Genomic DNA, 21,152 nt, shown 5'->3' on the forward strand with positions numbered 1-21,152 from the left:
AGGCAACTAGGTGGCCCAAAGTAATTTGGCTTCCTGACGTGCTCTTACCTCCATCCTTCCTATTTTATTAGCACTCTATAATATACCGTTACGCTCTTATGGAAGGTAATGGGGAGGCAGGCACTTAACTGTAATGAAATTAGATTCCTCCTCCTTTGCACCAGAGGCACAATGACATTTTCTTGTAAAAGCCGTGAAAGCAGTTTTTAAAAATGGAAGTGACAGAAAAAACACTGGCACCCACTTCCTGGCAGAGGATGAAGGAGCTGAAAGCTGATGAGGTTGAGCACTTTATTGTCTCGCGTTAGCTCACGCTCTTCATCCAAAGTCGCAACAAAGATGGGCAGGCAGTGCTCTTGACACCCAAGGAAATGAACCTGCCTCTTTTATCACCCCACAAAGAGAGATTGTTTCCACATTCCCACTAAATAAAAATAAAATAAAAGGGGGGGAGGCTCAGTTTAGTAATAAAAACGAAATGAAATTGTATCTCTACATTTACACAGGCTCATTTGGCGGGATGTGGAATGAGATGGAAATGAGCCTTTCTAAGAGCATGCGTTATGAGAGAGAGCAAGGAAGGGTGGCACAGGATCAACACTATGATGCCTAGCATGTGAATCCCTCTGAATAATAAAATCCGGGGTTTGGTGATACTGCTGAAGTACTATTTCCATTTGAACTAGAGTTTCTGTGATTTGTACAGAACAGCCTGACCAAAAATTTGTTGCCCAGCAGCAGTAGAGAAACCAATCAGGTACTGGACTACCAGCACTGACCATTTCTTGGCTGGTCCTGGGAGGTGGCTCTGCTTCCAGATGACAAGGCAGAAGCATCTACCAGTATAGCTTTGCACTTACAAGTGGCATTGCGCAAACAGATCCCTCCAAGGGAAGGCTAAGTAGGCATATGAAATGTAAGGCACAGCAGTACCTAGTAGGGACAGGTCAATCTGTCCATTCCAGTTTCTGTTTTTTTCAATTTTCTCCCATTCCCATATCAGTTTGCAAACTTCGAAAATAAAGCCTCATGAAAATTCATGCATATTTGTGTCTGCGTTTCTTCCATTAGCTATTCATTTTTACAAGCAATTTTACTTTCCGCATTACTTGCACTACTCTACGGATTTTTCTGCACACTTTCTTCTGAGATACACACACACACACACACAGTTTTTAAAATTTACTGTGGGACTGCATTGCAAAATTCAGGCAAGTGTGAATTTTGAAGAATAGCTTTGTTTCAGTTTGTCGATTGATTCAGGAGATATGAATTGGGCAGCTTTGCATTGTGAATGGAACAATGCCCACCCAATCCCATTCTCTCCCTGGCTTAATTGCATCTGATAAACCTCAGATCAAGTTGTGGTCCTTTACTAATGCTGGCATCACAAAATGAAGACACAGCAGCTTGATACCTGATGTATCTCAGTATCCTTGAATTCTAGGTAAAGGGAAATGCAACGTTTTCAAAAATGTGTTTATGTGTGAGGTGTGGACAAATGTACCCTTCTTAAGTGAACAGTTTTTCTGTTTCTAGCAACAAGAGCTGATTTCTGAAACCATTCTGTGGTGTAAATATTTGTGGTGGATTCAAGACAACTGAATCTTTAAAATTATGAATAAAGTTGAGAGGAAAGCCCAGATCAGATGTCCTATCCAGGGTGAATAGAGAAACATGATGAGACTGAGATTCATGTCCAGCTGAAAGTCTGCATAGACCTTACACATATACATTCTCCCTATGACTAGGAACTGTTTTGCTAGAGTTCACAGTGAGATGTATGTATGTAAGTATCATTAGGCAGACATTCAACTGAATGCACACAAGCTGGGATGGGGCCTGCATTCACTCATCATGCCTACCAGTGGAATGGGACCAAGAAATATTTAGGCATTTAAGGGCAAGTTTGAAGGGTGTCTATGTGACACCAGTTCTTCTCAAGTTTATGATCATTTCCTCTAGTCCACATTGCATTTTCTGATAAGAATATAAGATGGTGCCATGCCAAAGGAAGTATCTTAAGGCTGCAAAAATGATTCCCACATTTATGTTTTCTCAGCTATAATGGAATCAGGTCAGCCTTTGAAGACAACAGCTCACATGGAATAACCCAGTTTGGCTCTTCAGTATGTACTCACTGGACTTATGCATAAACTTGTTCATGGTCCAATGTTGTTGATTTAACTGAGTGTTCAAAGGATTATCTCACATTGGTCATGATATGCAGGAATAGATATTCTAAAATTATTTATATGCTGTCTTTCAACCCTTAAAAAAGCCACCCAGGCATCTCACATAAAAGCAATAGAAATACATTAAAACCCTGGAGCACTAAAATCGAGATGTGGAAAATATGGAAACAACGCGGAGAAGCAGGACTAAGATGTGGAGATTTGCTTCAGAGATCCAGACCGTGGGGAGCTCCAAACAATTAATAAATATAATTCGGATTATAATTTGGTCTTTTTTATTTTAGTTTTTTTATTTTAATTGAAGTATTATGATTGGATATATTAACTGGATGTTTCTTATTGGAAAATCAATAAAAATGATTCTTTTTAATAAAAAGAAATACATTAAAACCCAACGTAGCTTCTAGATGTTGGACTTCAGCTCCTGTCATCCCTGACCATACTGGTTGGGTTTATTGGACCTGAAATCCAACAACATCTGGAAGTTTCAGGTTTGAGGAAGGCCCAGACCAAAGTATATCAGCAAAGGAAGATCATTCCCCATCCCAAGCTAAAACTAGGTGAATTTGTCAAAAGTCTTAACTTTTTTTTGAAAAAGCATTTAAGAAAGGCACCATACCAAAGCCTTTAAGATCATGGTGCAGAGACCAGCATTTTAAGAAACATATACCACACTTCTTCAACCTGGTGGCCTTCAGATGTTTTGAACCACAACTCCCACCAAACCTGGTCAGTGCAGCTTGGTACCAAGTGGGGGAAGGCTGAAATAACACAAGACTGTTGGTTTCTCTCAAGTTATATTAGGCTGTAAACACAAACATCTCTATTAATTTTTTTTTAAAAAAAATTGCATGGATACAATGCAAGAATGGAGTAAAATATTTTTTTAAAAAATTTCTGAATGGGATTAAGGAGTTCCAATGCAAAACACTGTCCACTAGGAGTCAAGCTATGATAAAAGAAATGCAGTCGAAACTAAGTTGTCTTTGGGGGTCAATTAAAGTGGACTCTCGACAAACCCTTTCCATCTTTTATGACTACAGCAGTCCTGGAAGGGCAAGACCTTCGTTAGTTGGAAGACGCAGTGCCTCGGCAAAGAGTAATAGACGGAAAGAGATTGACTGCATTTCACTGGAGAAAAATGAGTCTTGCAGAAGTCAGCATTCTGTCTCTGTCTGTTCTGTTCCCAGGAAAGAGACAACAACTACAAGCATATCTGACATAGCGTGCTCCATTTTAGTGATTTTTCTACCCTCGTACATCACCCTGTCAGCACCAATACCCTTTGGATACCCTTCCCTCCTTATCATTCTGGGAGTGGCACATAAACTTGCATTTCCCAAGGTGACAACTCTGCACAGTCAAGAGCTCCCTGCGTAGAAATCTAAAATGAACGAGTCTCCCCTTCTCCCTGTACCTCTGCTGAGAAATTCATCTTGAGGCTTGATTTCAACATCCTGCTGCACTGGCAAGATTAGCAAGCAGAACTGTGGGGATTCAGTAGTCTCCCCTGCTTTAGGTTCCATTTTAGAGCTCAGATGAGAATACCCAGGGATCAAATTCTGGTAAACGTGATGAACACAGAAAGCATAAGTAAAAGGAAACAGCGAAAGCTCATTCAGTGCCATCTTCTGTAATCTGAGTCTACACTTCAGGTGGCATCTGAAAGCTACTAGATGGCCTGTTGTGAAACAAGAGAAAAATGATAAGCAGCAGCAAGCAACAGCAACAGACCCACTGTTTTTCTATTGAGTCAAGAGAATTAATAATGTAGATACCCTGTAGCCATGGAGCACCAGCTAGGAAGATTTCATAAGTGACCCAGTAGCAAGACCTTCCAAAGCAAACGAGTTCAGAAAAGTAACATTCATTGTATCAGGGAAGGTGTGTGACACTGGGCTGTGGGCGGCAGCAAAGTGTGGTCAGCATCTGGGACAGAAGTAGGTAGGAAGTATGAAACAGAACGTAAGAGCAGCCCTGCTGCATCAGGCCAATGCCCCATCTAGACCAGCACCCTCATTTCACAGCAGTCAGTCAAATGCCTATGAGAAGTTGGCAAGAAGGACCGGCACATATCAGCACACTTCCTGCTTGTGATTCCCAGCCTGTGATTCACAGGCAGGCTACCTCTGACAGGGGCGGAAGAATATAGCCATCCCAGCTATTAGCCATTGATATCTTTATTCTCCATGACTTTGTCTGATCAAAGGGTCAAGCCACAAGATCAGAATGAATGACCAAAAATGATCAAAAGTTAATGCCAGAAGTTCAGAGGTACAGCTGTATGTCTGAGTTACTATGAGGGCTGAGCCAAAACATCAGATGCCAGCCCAGCCCAGCCCAGCCCAATCCAATCCACAATCACACATGTATTTTTTTATATAACTAAGCCAGGAGCCAGCAGGAGAGAGAAAGGGCTGGTATGCCTTCAAATGAGAACTGATGGTGACTTAGCAAGGTTCCTATTCATATTTGTGATTCTTCTACTGTTTCCTGCAAGAGCTGGCCAATGAAAGCCAACTCTGCAGATGGAGCTTGCTTATGAAACACAGAAGACCCAGATCTCTAGAGTGCTAGGTTTCATTTCCTTCCCCTGGGTTTCCACCAGTGCTCTGAAGTGCTGAAACTCAGAGGTTGAGACTCCACTCCACTGGCTGAAATCCAGAGACCCCTTCCCCAAGAGCCTGACAGTGTATTTGTGTGAGGAGGGGGAGAAGAGTGTGATTGCCATTCCCCGCCCCCTCCAATTATCTGATTAAAAATCCCCCTCTCTATACTTGTATTCTCTTACATACACAAGCACGCCTTTTGTAATGGTAATGGAAGTCAATATAGATGAGCTGAATGCCAAAGTCAATACTAGTTTGAGGGCTGTTGATTTGAGAATGAGAAAAGTGGTAGAACGTGAGACAAGGAATGGATGAAGTTAATACTAGGGGTTAAGGGAGACAAATGCCCGTGAGATGAGCTCTATGGCGGGGGTTCTAGGCAGAACTAGTTAAACATTTCTAGGCAAGCTATAAAAGAGTGGGAAGAGGCAAGGGTCTTTCACAGAATGAAATAGGCATCCGGTCACATGAAGGTGCGCCCCCACCACCTTCAAGTGGTGAGGCTAATGTATCATTCATGACAACAGGCAATGCCATAGCGGATACTTTAAAGCCAACCACATAGCTCTCCCACATTTGCATGCAGTGGCTCACCATATGAATTGGGCAGCTAATGCATGCCTACCACAAGCCACCCACAAGTGTTTACACTGTGAAAATGTGCCACTTTGATTGTCACAAGCCACTACATAAGAAAATCTAATTGCATGGAACAGTTTCTATGTGGTTGCATTTAAAGTGGCTAGAGATGCTTGAAGAATTTGATTTCTGTGAACACTGATGGGGAATGATCTGATCTGCACCTTGGAGATTAGTGTGTCGATCAGAAGGGAAATTATCCTCTGGATTCAGCACTTTTACAATAAAGTTAAAAGCTCAAAAACAAGTACCAAGGTAAGTTAAAATCTGTACTTTAGGATAAAGTACTTTTAGGAATGGGTAAATTGAGAAGAAATATGTATTTTGTGATCAAATATGTAAAATACAGATTTTTAAAAAGCGAATTAATATGAAAAAGACACTTATTCACGAACACATACTTATTAATGCACGCATGTGAAATTGATGACTCAAACTCCCAAATTCCTCTCTTATCTGAGAGGAATTTAACCCAGGTTTTTATGGAAGAATGGATCTTATCAATCTGGGTAGTTGAAAATGAAAACATAGGCAGTTACAGCATATTATATAATGCACTAACGATCTGTCAGACATTCCATTTGTTTCCCAAGGTGTAAAAAGAAATGTCAATTTCTCTCCAGGAGCTTTCCATTTCTACTTGGATAATTCATCTTTGGAGTTTTTTCAAGTGCAGACAACAGTGTCTGTGCGATACACAATGCACATTGTTTCTGAAGATGAATAGGGCCTCTTATGTTTTTCTAAATTAAAAAGTCATTATCACCCTGCTTATCGCAGCACTATTTAGATAAATATGATAAAAGAAATCATACATTGGAAGAGGCCTATTGCTAGACTAGCAAGGCAATTGAAATGGTACCACCCACACATGCTAAAATTATCCATATGCTTACTGGGCACTTCAGATTGGTATTTCGATTATTAATCTTAAAAATAACACTTTGTGAAATAAAAGCTTTTGCGGAGAGCCCAGCTCGGTAGGGTGGCTACAACTCGGAAGGTCTAATTGCAATGCTGGGCTACCTCCCCCTTGGATACATCCTCCTTTAATAAACTGTTTTAGTGATTTCTGAAAGCTCCATTCACACAAATCTATTCTAAATTATGTTCCTCGACTGTGTTAAATAGCTTAACAAATCACTGAAGGCTGTTCTTTATTAAGAAGAAAAAAAAAGGTTGCTTTCTTAGTGAAATGCGTAGCAGTCTGGGGTGAATTAATGACATTAGAAATATCTACCCTTCAGGGAACATTTTTCAAACACCATCTACACAATGTCAGGGTTGATCATCACTTCAGCACACCAATTCTTATTTTGCCTCCATGTCTTAATGTGGTCCAACTGAACAGTGTCAACCATAATCGGGGGACATCTGCCCATAGACATTAGTAGCGTGGGGCACCAGGGCACCAGGATTTTGGAGGGTGCCACAGGCTGAGTGTCCGGGAAGGAGAGTCAGGGCACGCTCCCTTCCCCGCTCTGGGGCAGCCCTCTCCTCTCCTCTCAGCCGCCCATTGGAGCACACTGTGTCTGGCTCAGGGAAGCCCCTTTGGATCCCCTCCCGCAGGGGCTTCCTGGGCACCTGGCGGGTGCAATCGGGGGTCATTGGGTGTAGAGCCATTCCCAGATGCCTATTGCTTGCTCCTTTGTCCCCTCAAGACTCCGCCCCCTGACTCTCACAGTGTTCTTGGAAGGTTTGCCAATGTCCTGAGTGAGTAGCTGAAGGTCCCTGTCCCTTTGAGCCACTGGGAGCCAGCTAGGAGAGAGAGAGAGAGAGAGAGAGAGAGAGAGAGAGAGAGAGATATGGATGGGTGCTCTTAGCTGGCTCCCAGCTGGAGGGGTGGAGAGAGGGATGGGAGCTCCTAGCTGTCCCAGATTGGGTTACAATTCAAAATTTTAAACACTTAACAATCAAAGGAATAGAGTGGGCCCTGAAAACACACATCTCAAAGGCAAAGAGGTTCATCTTCTTCATCTTTTGCCAAAAGCTGAATAGTGAAGAAGCCAAACACATAACTGTGAGGAGGGAATTCCAAAATTTAGGGGATTCCACAGAGAATACAATCTTCTGGGCTGCCACCCCCCAAAAATTCCGAGGGCTGTGAAACTCACAAGAGCTTCCCCTCTGCTGATCTTAACACCTGTAAGGTTCTGCACTTGTGAGGTCTTTCAGCTATGTGAGGCCCAAGTTATTTACGGGCTTAAAACACTAAAGTGAGTATTATAAAGTCAGTACTATAAAATGCAGCTCTTAGAACAGGGCGTATATGAAGGCCTGGAAAAAAACCGGAAAAATTGGAGGAAAAACAGGTTCCCCCCATTTCCCCCCAAGGCAGTCCATGAGAAAAATGACAAAAAGGAAGAGAAAAAGAAAATGATAGCAGTAGTTCAGAAAATGAGATAGAATAAATTGCATGTATATGTTGTGTCTTCTGTTTCTTTTTTTTAAAGTACTACTCAAAGGGTAGACCTTCTATGGAGCTTAAATATTGAGGTGGACCTTAACTTTATTTGCTGTTGGTCTTTTTATGTTGATGGTTTCTTGCTTTTTGCTCTCCTGAGCAGCCCCGTTGCCACTGCGGAGCACTCCTTCGGCTCACCCAGTCTTTCCTGGTGAATGGGGCTTGGGCTAGAGGGTGGTTTGGCCAGGCACATACCAAACTTTCTGTGGGATGGCTGCCCTTGGAGCCCTTTCCAGCGACTGCCACATAGAAGCCCGTTTATTTATTTCTTGGAGTATTTTAATCCTAGGATCACAGAACTGGATGGTTGGAAGGGCCCCCGAGGGTCCTCTAGACCAACCCCCTCCAGTGCAGGAATCACAGCACAAGCATCTCTCACAAAACAACACGCTCCATCTTCCCTGTGAACTGCCCTTCAGATACAACAGAATAATGGAACCATTCACAGAGTTGGAAGGGAACCACCAGGGTCATCTAGTCCAATTCCCTGCAATGCAGGAATCTTTTGCCCAACATGGGGCTTGAAACCACCACCCTGAGATTCAGAGTCTCATGCTTTACTGACTGAGGTAAATCTAAGTTCAGCATTTCTCTCCCTCATTTTGGTGCCAGGTTAAGCTATGCCATTTTGCTTGGGCAATTTTAAGACCAGGAGTGACTTGTCAGATTTTGGCTGGCCCACATGCATCTGAGACTACAGAACATGGTCCGTAGGCTGTCTTGAACTCCATATATATATTCCCATGTAGTGGTAGAGCTGCTGCTTTGCATGCAGTAGATCGATCCAAGGTTCAATCCTCAATATCTTCAGGTAGAGCTGGGAATGCCTCCTGTCTGAAACCCTCACCACTGCCAGTCACAGTAGAAAATAAATTCAGCTTCCTGTGTTCCATAAGCCACTACTAGTATATCCTATCAGGCGCTTTAACAGAGAAGTATCTCATATAATTATGTAAGATGATCCTTTTTTCCTGTGTTTATTTCCCTTTAATCTCTTGTGAAAGGAAAGCACCTCTGAACAATAATATGCTTTCCCTTGGATATGTTCCAGCTAGTTCTGCAATCTGATATTGAGTGTGTACTTAAGAATTATTGTGGGTAAAAGGAACACAAGCAGAATTGGCTTGGATCACAGTGGGCAGTGCAACAAAAGCCCTGCTAGTGCTTAGAATGAAAAATCACACTGATCTGTCCTCTTTGTGCCAAAAAATGGCCTGAAGTGTTGCACTGCTATACCAGCTGACAATTCCTTCTGGATCTTTTGCTTTTGTTTAAAACAATGATGCTTCCTAATTCTGTTGTTTCTGTGCAGATCACATTATCTAGTTCTTGCTGCATAGCATCACTTGCTTATAGATTTCTTTCTCTTTTACACATGCATACATGAACACACCCACCAGTTTAAGGAAAAAAAAACACCCCTTCCAGTCTGTTGCCACATTTAGGCTTTATCTATAATTTCTGGCTTTGCTCTGCTGTGAGCTTCTTGGATTGTTTTTTATGAAAAAAAGAACTGTTGGACTGGCTTTGCAGTCATTTAGATTTTTTTTAAATTAAAAAAGATCTGAAATTAAAAAGAAATCAACATTGTTAAAAACAAGGTGTTACATAATAAGATAATCTGTCTTAAATCTGCAAAAAACAAGAAAAAACAAAATGTGGTGTTGTATATATAAGTGCATTGTTAATAAATGAGCAACTAAAAAAAGTTTGCTTATGTTTCCTGATTTCTTTTCCCAATGCATAGAGTTGGGCTTCTTGCTAGAGATTTGCCTGACTTCCCAATCATATCTGCATGCTATTATTTCTACTCACTGGTAGTTTTTAGCCTTCCAGGGCTGAGGATGACAGGAGTGGAACTAATGGAGAAGAGGACTACTGGAGGTGTCCTTTCAGCATCAACATCAATTTACCCCTTTCATAAACTAAAGGTCCAGTAATGTGCTAAAGTTCTAAGCAGTGCATAAGGGAGTTTATCACCACTGTTTTACAAGTTTTAAAATAGGACAATAGATATCACATAAATATATATATCCTCACAATCTCATTGAAGTTATTTAATATTAAATAAAATGGTGTATAATTGCAATTGTACTGTACTGTGAAAAATGCATAAACAAATGATGGCTTGTATTTTTTCCATGGCAAAGATAGGGTGGCCTAGCTTTTGTGACTGAGACACGGGTCTGGATAGAATTTCAGAATGTTTGCTTATGTTCATGAAGCAGCCCACACCACTCGGAGTCACAAGTTGCTTTGCGACATAGGAGCCAACTCCTAGGGGCTGAGGTCCTTTGCCCCTCCAATAAAATATTAGAAGGGGCTGGGCCCCGCCAAAGTTGATGGACACTGGCATTCAAATGGTGTGCGTATGCCACATCTTGTGATCGATTATGTGGGGCAGGGCTTACCTGGGCTCCCCCAATATTTTATTCAACTTGGCACCCTGGCTTTGCAAGCAGACACAGATCCCTCTGGGTGTTGCCCAAGATGCAAGCAAAGCTGGAAACAGAGAGGGACAGAATTCATGTTGATTTTGAGCTGAAAAAGCTGGGTTTTGGCCAAGATCTTCTATCCCTGTCTTAATGGACCACAAATGGGCTGGTTTCACCTATCAATAATTTATATCCAACTATTTTATGACATATGTGAAGTTTGTATATCAGTATGTTGGCTGGAAGGACAGAAAACAGGCCTATAATGATTTTCAGCGTGCCACTTACAGCTGAGATGGGATCAGTCTCATTCATTGGTTCGGGAGAAAATGCTACTTCACCCTACATTCCACATAAGCAGAAAAACTGTAGTTCATGGAAGAGGTAGGTAGGCCAGTGGGTCTCACTGTAATGGGAAAATTAATAATGATTCATTCACACATGTTCTGTTTTGCTATGTGTACAGTAAAAGAAGTCATTTGGCTGAAAATATGTTATTATTGTTAATTATTATTGTTATGTACTGAAATTCTCACCCTGGGCCAGCAGGGGGATACTGTAGATAGTTATGCAAATGAAGGATCGAAAGTGACGTTCAGTGATTGGATAGTTTTAGAAAATGGGAACAGTTACATTGTTCTGGAGCTCTATATAAGCAGGCTGACTGAGCTCCTCAGTTCAGTTCTGTTCCAGCTTACAAATAAAGAGCTGCTTTGGAAGAATCACTGTGTCGTCTGATATGTTCGCCCACAACTTAACAATTATTATTATTAATTATTATTATTAATTATTATTATTATCATCACCACCAACACCATCATCATCAGCCATAAATTCTTCTTGAGACTTCATTCGCACTGAAGGGATTTTTCTTTTTATAATTTTAAGCATGTACTTAAAAAACAACAACAACTAGCTTTTTTGAGATTGTATCTAGCACCAGACTTCTATACTGCTGCTAGGCACCCTTGTTCATTTAGCCTGAAGGCATTCTGGGATGGCTTGCCTTTTGCAAGTGCCCTTTTAAACCCATTTTAGAATTCACATTATGCCAATAGCATCTGAGGTTAAAGCGCTTTACTTGAAGCCTCTTATGTGAACAGCATACTGTTTTGAAATGCTTTATGTGTGAACTTGGGAGGGCTGATTCATTTTTGAAGTGGAAGAATTGCCCTCAATCCATGGGCGCAGCCAGGATTTTTGTTGTTGTTGTTGTTTTTTAGAACCCACGTGATTAGTCAGTTAGTTAAGTATTTCAATTGTTTTACTTGATGGGAGGAGAGCTGCCCCTCCTTGGCTATGCCCATGCCTCAATCAACTCTGCAAAATGATCCTGTAGATACCACTATTGTTTTATAAAAATGGTTATCACGTAAGGCTTGCAGGTGAAGGAGCTTTCAGAGAGTTACTCACCTTGCTTACCTATGTCCACCTCTATTTTCCCTCATTCAAAGTGCTCCCTACTTTATTTCTTTAGGCAATAGTTAAATGGCTTTTCTGTGTCTAACATTATCCATGCATTAAGGACATCAAGGTTAGATTCCTCTAATGTGCAGCACATGGGGATGCCTTTGAAGACTGCCAGGAAACGCCAACTACACATCAGCTGGCTAATCTGATCATTTCTCACCATTTTAAAAGCTCTGCACTTTCCAGGGACAATTTGAAGTGCTGGTTTTAACCTTTAAAGACCTAAAAATGGGTATTTGAAGGAGTGCCTTTCCCCATACAAATCTGCCCAGACACCAAGGTCTGCAGTAAAAGTTCTTCTCAGTGTTCCTTCAGCCTTCAGAGCTCAGGTAGGTAGTGACTAGGGAGGGGCCTTCTCAGTGGTGACACCACACATATGGAATGCCCACCTCAGAGAAATTATAGGTTTTCTAATAGTCTTCCAAACTATGTCCCTCTGCAAACCACTGCTCCAAAATTATACTGCTCCACTGCTCCTGGGCAGCTTCAGGATCCTGGTCAGGAGCAGGGGAAGGGGAAGACCACCACCATTCCTAATCAGAGTTGCTCTCAGGATGGTTCACAACATAAAATTAACATATGAAAAACACAAAATCAATAATAATAATAATAATAATAATAATAATAATAATAATAATTTATTTGTACCCCGCCCATCTGGCTGGGTTTCCTCAGCCACTCTGGGCAGCTTACATAGAAACCAAAAATACACTAAAATATCACACATTAAAACCTTCCCTGAACAGGGCTGCCTTAAGATGTCTTCTGAATGTCAGGTAGTTGTTTATTGCTTTGACATCAGATGGGAGGGCGTTCCACAGGGCGGGTGCCACTACCAAGAAGGCCCTCTGCCTGGTTCCCTGTAGCTTTGCTTCTTGCAATGAGGGAACCGCCAGAAGGCCCTCTGCACTGAACCTCAGCATCCGGGCAGAACGATGGGGGTGGAGACGCTCCTTCAGGTATACTGGGCCGAGGCCGTTTAGGGCTTAAAAGGTCAACACCAGCACTTTTAATTGTGCTCGGAAATGCACTGGGAGGCAATGTAGGTCTTTCAAGACCGGTGTTATGTGGTCTCGGCGGCCGCCCCCAGTCACCAGTCTAGCTGCCACATTCTGGATTAGTTGTAGTTTCCGAGTCACCTTCAAAGGTAGCCCCACGTAGAGCACATTGCAGTAGTCTAAGCGGGAGATAACTAGAGCATGCACCACTCTGGCGAGACAGTCCGTGGGCAGGTAGGGTCTCAGCCTCTGTACCAGGTGGAGTTGGTAGACAGCTGCCCTGGATACAGAATTGACCTGCGCCTCCATGGACAGCTGTGACTCCCAGGCTGCGCACCTGGTCCTTCAGGGGCACAGTTACCCTATTCAGGACCAGGGAGTCCTCCACACCAGCCCGCCCCCTGTCCCCCCCAAAACAGTACTTCTGTCTTGTCAGGATTCAACTTCAATCCATTAGCCGCCATCCATCCTCCAACTGCCTCCAGGCACTCACACAGGACCTTCACTGCCTTCACTGGTTCTGATTTGAAAGAGAGGTAGAACTGGGTATCATCTGCATATTGATGGACACCCAGTCCAAACCCCCTGATGATCTCTCCCAGTGGCTTCATATAGATGTTAAAAAGCATGGGGGAGAGGATGGAACCCTCAGGCACCCCACAAGTGAGGGCCCAGGGGTCTGAACACTCATCCCCCACCACCACTTTCTGAACACGGCCCAGGAGGAAGGAGCGAAACCACTGTATAACAGTGCCCCCAGCTCCGAGCCCCTCTAGATGGTCCAGAAGGATGTTATAGTCGATTGTATCAAAGGCCGCTGAGAGATCCAGCAGAACTAGGAAACCACTCTCACCTTTGTCCCTAGCTCGCCGGAGATCATCAACCAGCGCGACCAAGGCAGTTTCAGTCCCATGATGAGGCCTGAATCCCGATTGGAAGGGATCCAAATGGTCTGCATCCTCCAGGAGTTGTTCAGCAACCACGCGCTCAATCACCATGCCCAAGAATGGAAGATTTGAGACTGGGCGATAGTTGGCCATACTGGCCGGGTCTAAAGATGGTTTTTTAAGAAGCAGTTTAATGACCGCCTCTTTCAGCGGATCTGGGATTGTTCCCGCACAGAGAGAAGCATTCACCACCCCGCAGAGCCCATCGCCCAGCCCTTCCCAGCTTGCTTTTATTAGCCAGGCTGGGCAAGGATCAAGGAGACAGGTGGTTGGTTTCTCGCGTCTAAGCAGCCTGTCCACATCCTCAGGGGTAACGGATTGAAATTGACCAGACAGGGCTCTAGCACTCTCCCGCCCCAGCCCTGCTCCCACGGTGGTGTCTAGCTCCTTCCGAATATGAGTGATTTTATCTGCAAAAAACTTTGCAAAATCGTTGCAGGAGATCTTGGGGTCTTTACAAGGCCCCGGTGGTAAAGGTGGTTCCGTTAAATTGCGGACTACCTGAAAGAGTCTCCTGTTACTATTTTCTGCAGATGCAATAGAGGCAGTGAAGAAAGTCTTCTTCGCCGTCGCTATCGCCACTTGGTAGGCTTGACGTTGAGCTCTAACCTGTGTCCGGTCAGATTTGGAGTGAGTTTTCTGTCACCGACGCTCTAGCTGTCTCAGTGATTGTTTCATCGCCCTCAGCTCCGAAGAAAACCACGGGGCTGTCCAGGCTCCATGCAATCGGAGAGGGCGCTTCGGAGCCAGACAGTCGATAGCCCTGGTTAACTCCGCATTCCAGTGGGCCACCAGGGAATCAGCTGAAAGGCCATCAACATGGGATAAAGCATCCCCTACCACTCTCTGGAAACCATTTGGATCCATTAAGTGGTGGGGGCGGACCATCCGAATTGGTCCCACCTCCCTGCAGAGGGGAAGGGTCGCGGAGAAGTCCAGTTGCACCAGGAAGTGATCTGACCATGGCACTTCTTTTGTTTCACTTTTACTTAGTGTCAGATCACCCACGTCACTAGAGGTGAACACCAGGTCTAAGGCATGTCCATGACTATGAGTTGGGCCAAACTTATTCAGGGACAGCCCCATGGAGGCCATGCTTTCCACGAAGTCCCGAGCGGCCCCTTGTAAGGTCGTGTTGCCATGGATGTTAAAATACCCCTAGGAAAACCAAACTAGGTGTCTCCAGGAGAACATCTGCCACCACCTGAAGCAGCTCAGACAGGGAATCCTTGGTGCAGCGGGGAGGTCGGTACACCAAAAGGAATCCTGTACTGCCCCTATTGCCCAACTTCCAAAACATGCACTCAGAAAACTGGATCTTCCTAGTAGGACGCCTGATGCAAGCTAATGACTTCCTAAAAATCACTGCAACCTCCCCTCCCTGCCCACCTGACCTGGGTTGCTGTGCGTAAGAGAAACCTGGTGGGCAAGCAGCAGCAAGGACAGGCCCATCTGCTTCCTCCAACCAGGTCTCTGTCACACATGCCAGGTCAAATCCTCCATCCACAATCAGGTCGTGGATGGCAGTGGTTTTATTTATAATTGACCTGGCATTACACAGCAACACCTTCAGGTCATGTGGGTTTCCCCTGTTGATTCCAGTATCCATCCGGTAAGGCCAGACCCGGAGGCAGGGATAGTCCTCAAACAACGACTAAACCTGCCTCCTCGGTAATGACATGTTCTGGTCTTAGCGTAACTCCTCCTCCTGCCCATGATCACTGAGATCGGATGTCCCAGTGCTTTGCCCCTTGTGGAACTTGCCCCAGCCATCGTGTTGGCTGGGGCCCCACTCCCAGGCAGCCCTGATCCTGCCCCTTAAAAACAAAACACAAACTATACAGAACCAATAAAACAACAAAAAACAAAAACAGAACAATTATACTAAAATTAATCCCCAACCAAATATCCACCCCACCCACCCCCAACAAAGGAAAAAAGGAAAAAAAGAAATAAAAAATTAAATTGCTACCAACTGCTTGAGGACATTTTAAAACACATTAACCACTTGGAAAAGGGAAGCAATGGCAGAACACTTCCCACACTTCCCCAAAAGTTTGTTCCAAATAAAGGCCTGGGCCATGCCCCCAGTTGGAAAAGGCCCTGGAAGGGAGCAGGCCCTGCAGTCCTCACCACAGCCGATGGTCCCTTCCACAACACATTTAAAACACATCAGATGTTACTCCTCCCTGTGTTGTTTTCAAACAACTGAATTGCAAGAGCCAAATAAATGAAAAATTGTTAAATTTCCACCACTAGCTTCTGCTAATACTCTCCTTAATGCCTTGATTATGCAGATGTACACAAGATATCCCCTATCTAAAAGGCTTCCCTCTTGGGGGAACTAAGCTGTACATGCCTTTATGTCAGCCTTCCTGAACTTTGGTCCACGGATGCTGTTTAACTACAGCTCCCATAATCTCTCAACTACTGGCTGGTTGTGGGGTTTTCGCCCCAAAAAATTATACTCCCACAGTCACCAACTAGAAACCTATCTCTATGAGAAACCCACAAGAACATGGGTGCAGTGGGTCTCCTGCTCATATCCCCCATAAACTGGTATTCAGAGGCAGTAGGCCTCTGATAACTGGAAGGAACACGTATTCATTAGAAATAGTAGCCATTGAACAGTGCAACTTTCAGCTGCACTGAAGCGCATTGTGGGAGTGCCCAAGCATTAGGGGAAATTACAGCTGCAACACAGTGCTTAGAGAGTGTGATCGGATGGTTCCCAGCACCAGCAAGAGCCAAGCAGGTTGATCTCTCCGCTCTGTAGTCTTCTAATGAGACGTTGTCAGAGCAAAGATGGTTGCTTTCTTCCTATCTTTAAAAAAGGCTCACCGTCTACTGACAGTTTTTTTTTATCCTTTCTCGGCAGAGAGTACTCTCCTGGATTCCTAGCCCCATGCATCTTTTTTAAAGTTCTTTCAGATCCCTCTTATGACACTAACAAAGCCTCTGCAGTAGAGAACATCTTTAAGACCATGTGTGATGGGCCAGCTCTTCCACAATAGCCTACTGCCCAGTTGTTATAATAGCCATGACAAATGATAATAAGCAAATGCTTGCAAGAGCTTCACACACAGTAGACAGTGCCGTCTCAATGGCCACCCTCAATCATAAAGGGGAATACACCCAAGATGAAAAAAGGGGTCAGAAAGTCTAATCCATAACAAATAGGAAAGAAACTATGGACACCCCTTGTCCATATATTTGGGAAAGGCAGAATAAACTTTAACACGCTCATTTTAAAAATCCAAATAAACTTTAAGCCATGCTGCCTTCACTATCAAAATGCTGGCACTGGGGGTGGGGGATTTCTGGAGGTAGCAAAGGAATATAAAAAGTCTGCTTTCAAAATAAAAATTAAAAGGCTGAGTTTTCATAGAATTGCATAGTGATACTAGTTTGTACACCATACCCACTCCGAATAATATTTAAAAAGTTGTGTATGATAAGAAGATGCTAGAATGATCATTAGGAAAAAGGTGATCTGTTTTCCTTATCTGTACTTAAAAAGAAACTATGGCATTCATTACCGTATTTACTCGAGTCTAACGCACCATCAAATCTAATGCACACCTCAATTTTCAGAATCTTGAAACCAAAAAAAGTATTTGCTGGTGAATGTAAATGTGCGATCAAATCTAACGCTCACCTTAATTTTCGCAATGTAATTTGGCCGAAAAGGTGAGCATTAGACTCGAGTAAACACAGTACATATTTTTGTGATATTTTCCTGCAAAAAATGCATTTCTAAATGTATTTTATATCAGAAGTGACACATATTTTCAGCCAAAACCTGCACCAGAAATAAAAAATCAGAAGAATTAACTATAACCTGATTTGTTTATTGGTGTGGAGGTGCAGATCAGGTGAACTGGTATCAAAAGTCACAGGAAATCTAAAATTTGAAGCATTTCTATTGGACTCATGTACTGCAGCTAAACTGATCCTTCAGCACCACATTACCCTGTGTACACCCTATGCTTTGAATATTGCGAATCTGTCTTAGTTATATTTCCTCACTTTGAATGGTATGTTGTGACTGTGTTCAGCTACTGTCGGGTGCACTGAAGGAAAACCGATGGATCAAATAAGGCTGCCCTTGAAGACCTCCTCTGACAGGTCAAGCTGAAAGGCATACAGACATGTATGGAGCTAATAAGCCAAAGAGCTTGCCTAACAAGTAGTTCTCTTTGAAATCTCAGGAAGAAAAGCAACACAAGTCCACAGCCTTAAAGACAGAATAACGATTTCCCTAAAAATGCCAGACGACTCTCCTGAGAGCACTTTCTTCTCTTGACTGACTGCATATCCTGTGCTGCATGCCAGAATTTTAAAGGAGTGAATCTTTAATGGAGTGGATTTGTGCCAAGCAAGTCAGAAGTAGCATTGCAGGGTCTGGACAGCCCATTCCACATCTTGTTAACACTGTTGTAGAGCCAGTCCAATGATTCAGTTGAAGGTTTCATTCCCAGAATCTCAAGAGCTGACTTGCGTTTTTAGCAGTCCTGGATTATCTATTGCTCAACAGTAGTGCCACAAATGTTTAAATCAATACACAGTTGATTTAGTAAGCACATTCATTCACAAAGAGAACTGGGCATCGCCTTCTGTAGTTTTACTGATTTCTAGTTCCCATCACCGTGGGAGGTTCTTTGTATTTGAGGCAATCGCAGCACTAAATTATTTCAATGCAGAAGGGCATTAGACTATGAAAAGGCAAGATGCCATGAGATCCATTTGCTATTCTGTCCTGGGCAAGGAAAGCGCTACAGACACTACATTTCCAATAACCAACAGAATGAATGGCAACTTCCCTCCCAAGCAGAGGTGCCATCTTCTCAACTTGAACGAGGACGCCTGATGCAATGTCCTGCATGGCGAGTCAGGGGGCAGAACCAAACGCCCTCTGAACATTGAGGGTGACCAGCCCCTTAAAGAAAGACATTGGGGGTGCAAAACTGCACCAGCCCTTAGGAGCCGGTACTTATGCTCCCAGGGCAAAGAGCAGCGTGGTTGTTTTTTTGCGGGAGCGGGAGAAGACATATTCAGATCAGGACTGCGCAGAAACAAAGAGTTAAAGTTCAGCTCTGCCCCCTGCTAGACTGTGGTCCCTACCCAGATGCTTCCTCTTCCCCACAACTGTTATTTAGTAAAAGGAAACTGTTATGTACTGAAGTTCTCACCCTGGGCCAGCAGGGGGATACTGTAGATAGTTCAGGTCCACATATGCAAATAAGGGATCGAAAGTGACGTTCAGTGATTGGATAGTTATAGAAAATGGTTACTGTTGTGTTCTAGTGGAGCTCTATATAAGCAGGGCTGGCTGAACCCTTCAGTTCAGTTCTGTTCTGGCCTGTGAATAAACAAGAGCTGTTTGAAGAATCGCTGTGTCGTCCGATATGTTCACCCATAACTTAACAGAAACAAGAAGCTAGCATGCAAGAAGGATACGCCATGTAATTAATTCTGTAGTTTGACCCTGCTGATACGAAGTTTTACTTTGCTGTTGGTTGGGGCCAGGGTTCCCTGTACTGTACAATGCTGGATCATACTTTAATCCAGGGGGTTCATGTTACCATTTGTACTGCTCAAAGCCATGGGGCTGAATTCAATGGCACCCTTCTGTTCAGGAAGAGCGTTTTATACAGTGGAGGCCTCTGCTCACTGAAGAGAACGACAATGATTTTTGCTCATCTGGATTTGAGAATTTCCAGAACAGAGTAAAATGTGGCATTGGGGGAATTCATAAAAGTCACCTTCCTTCTTCTTCCATTAGCAGAGGCCCTTGCAAGGTGAAAGGTTCTTCTGCAAATGAAAATAATTCCTCATGTTTGTGGAAAGAGCGCCACTGGGTGATAAACAGTGTTGATCATATTCATATTTAGAGCAGACCCATTGATATTTAAGGGCCCAAGAAACTTAAGTTCATCGATTTCAGGGGTCTACTCTGAGTATGACTTACATCACCACTTATAACTTAAAAATAGCCCACAGGATTAGGCCCTAGCCCTTCATCTGACTCATACACTGTCTGGCTTAATATTTGCTGATTTCAAAACAACTCAGACTCATGGCAGGATCTCCTCTAGTTTGGTCGATTCTGTGCTGATTTCCTCCTATGTGCAGACTCAGGCAAATGGAAAATAATTCCGGTGAGTAAAGAAATATCATGACCTTCTGGTTAACACCCCACTTGACTCAAGCACATGGAAAATGTACAAAGAGCGCCAGAGTCTCATTGCATGTTTCATTATCAAAACCGCTCTCGTCTAATAGTATGCTCCCTTGCACATTTCCAGCTGGCAAGATAATATCTTCACTGAGCCATCGGTGTAATGTGTTAAAGTTTTCACCACCTTTAGAGCCTTCAGCAAGATGAATGGCCATAATTCTTTCTTCAAATAACTGTACAATGCTAACTTGAGATAGGGTTTAAAAAAAAAAAAGTGGTCTAAAAATACAGCCAATAAGTCAAAGGGGTTTAACATGAAAAAATAAGTGCTATACTTTTAAAAAAATGCTAATCCAATGCATAGAAAAAAATATATAAATCTTTTTTTAAAAAAATTGAATGTCTGGAACCCATCACAGAATGCAACCTATTCATATGAACTGGGAAGCTAAATGCAATTCATCCAGCTCTGATGACATTTTCAGTAATCTGTTGCAAAGAACTAGGTGGAAATATGCTAATCCCAAACTTCATTAGATATATTAGCAAGGGGGGAAATCTACTGGACTAATTACACACACCTTGAAGTCACTGAGAAACCCCTCACTGATTTTAACCCTTCTGGATAATGCTATTTCATTCATTCTGGGATCTATGTACAGTGGTACCTCGGGTTAAGAGCTTAATTCGTTCCGGAGGTCCATTCTTAACCTGAAACTGTTCTTAACCTGAAGCAGCACTTTAGCTAATGGGGCCTCCTGCTGCCGCCGTGCCGCTGCTGCACGATTTCTGTTCTCATCCTGAAGCAAAGTTCTTAACCCGAGGTAATATTTCTGGGTTAGCAGAGTCTGTAACCTGAAGCGTATGTAACCTGAGGTACCACTGTACATGCTGGATATGCTACAGTGATCTGGAATCCTTACTTGAAAGGGAGATGAAGGGAATTCCATAAGCATCTCATTGTCACAAGATGCAACTTGGTTTTTCCTTGTTTAACAATCTGGCTCTTTATATCTGATTCATCTGGTTCTGCATGCAGATTGCAACTGTTGGTTAGTTATATTTGTTAAATGGAAATGAAAACAGTCGTAGAAGAAGAAATGTTGAGCGGGGGTTCTAAGCCATGCTCAGGATAAATCCATTGAAACCAATGGATTTTGGAGTTATTCAAGACCATTGATTTCAGTGGGTATAGTCTTTTGAGTATAACTTAC

The 21,152-nt window shown here is 43.1% G+C and overlaps 1 protein-coding gene across 4 annotated transcripts in view; it reads right to left on the bottom strand.

Annotated features, from left to right (window-relative positions):
- Nucleotides 1-21,152, bottom strand: part of GALNTL6 (polypeptide N-acetylgalactosaminyltransferase like 6) — a 456,612-nt gene that overhangs the window by 54,639 nt on the left and 380,821 nt on the right. The gene's annotated exons all lie outside the window — the stretch shown is intronic.

This window comes from Podarcis gaigeae (genome assembly GCF_964106915.1).
Source record: "Podarcis gaigeae genome assembly, chromosome: 9".
Taxonomy (NCBI): Eukaryota; Metazoa; Chordata; class Lepidosauria; order Squamata; family Lacertidae; genus Podarcis; species Podarcis gaigeae.